Here is a 4,305-nt window from a genome sequence, read left to right as displayed (position 1 = left end):
GTTGTCGAGGAACTTTTTGAACAAGCAGCAAAAAAGTACACGTCTATGGTTTCCGAGATTATCAATAAGCGCATGTGGAACGGGGCAATGGGACAGGCAGACGTGATGGTGGTAAACAAAGATTAACTTCAAGCTAGCACCATACCAAGGGGGAGATTGAAGGGTCCAGTTAATGGTTTGGTCTAGGCTTTCGTTTGTACTAGGTTCTTTTGAGTCAATATGCAACTTTTGTTAGTTTGTGTGTAGTTTATGGTCGTGTGATGAGTTTACGGTCGTAAACCCAAGGCTGGCCCAGGTCCACTATATATAGATGCTAGCTAGGTCATTTGATGGTTGTTGATGCCTCAGAGTTTACGGTAGATATTCACAAGTTTACCAGACGTCTTTTATCAATAGAAGCATGTGCAAGCTTGTTCTGATTTCTGTTTCTACTTCTTTTTCATTGTTATTCATTGTTTTGGTTGTTTGATCACTGGTAAGATCCGTTTCAGGACCTTACAATACAACAACATATTAAATTTAATAAATTAAGTATGATATGTTAAAATTTAAAGTCATAACTTTATAAATAGAAATAAAGATATTATTTTAATATTGAAATTTAGTGTATTTATAGTTATACTTTAGGTTTGATATTTATTTAACCTTATTAACCAAATTATAATAATTATTAGAAAGACACTATAATTGATTATTTTTAACTATTTACAAAATATTTTTTGAGTTGTTTAGGTTCAACTAAAGTTTATATTTTAGTTGACCCTGCAATATTACATTTAAATTAATAATTTAAGTATTTTATACTAATTGTTCAAAAGTTATAGCCTTAAAATGATAATGGTTAAATCCAACAATTAAATTAAGTATAATATGTTAAAAGTTAAAAAAACATAACTTTATATGTAGAAGTAAAAATATTTTTTAATATTGAAATTTGGTTTATATATGATTACACTTTAGGTTTGATATTTAGTTAAACTTATTAACTAACTTATAATCATTATTACAAAGATACTGAAAAATCATAGGAGTTTCAAATAACTGTAGTGAAAAGAAAAATATTTCCTTTACAAGTATATATATATATATATATATATATATATATATATATATATATATATATATATATATATATATATATATATATAGGTTCAAATATTGATTAACAAATATTGTGTGGATGTAGGGATTAATATGTGCCAAGTATTATTTAATTTTAATAAATAATTAATTAAATCTTTCATCCTTTATTTTAGGAAAATTACTTTATTTAAAACCCTACTGCCTATTTCATCTACACCCACAAAATCGCCTCCCGCTTCCATCGAAGATGTCAAGATCGTCGACACAAAATCGCCTCCTGCTTCCATTGAAGATGTCAAGATCGTCAGAGGGAAGTTCTCAGGTGCGTTGTTCTCCATTCCGGTTATCGTGACTAATCGAGATCGTCTTCGGGGTTCGAAGAGGTTGAAGAGATAGAGGGAAGAGGGGAGGTCGTCGTCTCCTGGGTCGGCGAGGCCGAAGGGGAAAAGCAGCGCAAGGTCTGCTCCGACAATCAAATGTGAAGAGAAGGGAGAAGGCTGATCCGAGAGGGTCAAGTCAAGCAGCAATAACACACAATCTGGGGAGATGCGAAGGAGGCTGCTGCCCTCCTGACCACTGTGTGCTTCATCAATTCAGCCGACCGTATTCTCTTAGCCATCATCAATTTCTCCCAAGTGAGTTCTCGATTCCACAAAATCAGTATGTTGTTCGATCCCTCAATCTAAATCAGTGTTTTTTAATTTTATTTTTTTTGTCAATTCAATTGATCAAAGTTTTCTTCCTGCAATTCTAGATTCATTTTACCTGTGAGTATTTTGGTTAACAGTATGCTTAATTGATCATTTCATAATTTGTTTTACATGTTATTCTATAAGATGCACTTCAAATCTTCTTCAAATGATAGTTGAAGAATGTTCTTCTTCTTCAAGAATGAAATTTTGAATCTCAACCGGTCAAGAAAAAGTTTGTATCAAGAATGATGTATATTGAGGCAACAAGTTGTATGTATTTATATTCTTGAACTTCATTTTTTGTTTGTGTTTTTTTTTCCAGGACCACTCGGAATGTAGCAAAGTTATTTGGAACAACAATGGTGGATGAAACAAAAATGAGAATGAAGATTCTTTGATGAATTGTATTCTTATAGAATGAAGATTGTTTTCAAGACTGACTTACTATAAAGCTTGTATTCTTATAGAATGTGACAAAAAATGCAAAAAATGACATTGTATTTTTATAGAATGTGATAGTAAATATTGTTTTTTTGTTTGTTTTTGGACCATAGATTCTTCAATAATATTAATAATATTCTTTAAGAATCTTGTTATCCTTCAACTCATGGTTTAAAATTTTGTTATTATTCAAAATGTTCATTCAAAGAATATGTATTCTATTAGAATATATATTTTAAACTCTTGGTCCACATTCATCCTTACATCCATACAATACTTATCATCTATATTATAACTAGCCCTATATATATATATATATATATATATATATATATATATATATATATATATATATATATATATATATATATATATATATATATATATATATATATATATATATATATATATATATATATATATATATATATATATATATATATATATATATATATATATGTTTCCTCGTTACATAATCATTTCCTCAGCATAAAGTATGCGTTTACCTGAACTTCTTACCCATTTTGTTAAACTTGATGTCATCCATAAAACTTAAAATGTGGCTAAAATAATTAGATAATTCTGAAACATGACGAGATATTTAATGTCAAAAGTTCAATATCTTCGAGTAAGGCATTTCGAGTCTTCGGTTTAAGAAAAACATTACATTAATTTATCTCATTCAAGGTACATTTTGATATTTACTAACTTATTTAAAAGTTTTATATATGTTATCTGTATATTAGGTATGGATGCATTTTTCAACAAATTAAGGTTGGAAGAATTCATATGCAATTTGAAGTCAAACATGCGTTGCATCTTTAAAAAGTCGATGCTTCTAGCAAACATGACGAGATTTTGGGTTCAACCATGACTTAGTTTTCCACTTTTACTGCAGGTTTACCATCGGTGTGAGACTTTTAATTTGTGAGTAATATTAATTTAAAACGTACGTTCTCATTTTGAACATTTTTTTTTCATAAAATCATAACAATCTTTTTAATTTACGCATCTCTCATCTCAGTGATCTCTTTTAAATTTGAAAAATCCATGCATTTAGTAAGTACCTTTTCGCTGCTCCGTCGTCGGTAATTCAATGCATTGCATATGATTCCATATTCCGAATATCCAACTAGGGGTGGCAGTTGTGTCGTGTTCAGGTTGGCGGGTCATAAAAGCTCAACCCGGACACTACCCATATAAATATTTCTGTTGTACTCAACTTTTACCCGAATTACCCATAAACATGTCAACTTGTATAACTTGTTTAATTCTACATGTTCGTGAGTCGGATTTTGATTCATGGGGTAGATTCAGGTTCGTAGGTCAACCCGTGAAATTATTTGCAAAAACGAACACGACCCATATAGTAAACAAGTTGGCGGATCAGAGAAACTCAACCCAAACACGTTTAACTTCGTGTCATGTCGCTCTAGATGTAGAGAATTGCCACCTATATCCAACTAGCTCCATCCACTCAAATAGAAAATTGGGGATTTATATTGATGTTTCGTGGAACTTGTATTGAAATATATTTGAATATGAATCAGGTCTCCATGTGAACCCAAATATTTACAATTGACTTTGTTAGAATATGTACATTTATATAAACGAAACAAGAATGCTAAATATATCATTAATTATTTGACAGTTTTTGAAGATGAGATTAGAGGGTATGGCTTTTTTCTTGACTGTTCTTTTTGCATTTACCCTCATTTCTTCTACGATAACAGTTGAAGCACAACGATTAGGAGTAGTGTCAAAAATACCACCATCACCAGGGAATTCTGGTTTGAGGGGTGGCTGCTGGAGTTGTTGGGGTCACAAAGTAGTCGACAAGAAAAAAGGTAGTTCTAGTTAATGGTATGTAAAGCAATAATTTGTTGAAAATAGCTACAAAAACATCACCCTTCTTGCCCACTTAATTTTTCCTTTGAAGAAATATGATCATGAAATCTTGATTCTGTTCTTATGTTTGCTCATCTTTCTTATTTGTTAAAAAGCAGGGACAACATCAGTAGCTGCAGCATCACCACCTCAAGCTATCCACAAGAAGGTAGGTTGAGATAATGAAGTCATGCATGGTAAT

The sequence above is a fragment of the Lactuca sativa genome, chromosome 8 (assembly GCF_002870075.4).
Source record: "Lactuca sativa cultivar Salinas chromosome 8, Lsat_Salinas_v11, whole genome shotgun sequence".
Taxonomy (NCBI): Eukaryota; Viridiplantae; Streptophyta; class Magnoliopsida; order Asterales; family Asteraceae; genus Lactuca; species Lactuca sativa.
This window is presented reverse-complemented; position numbering follows the sequence as displayed.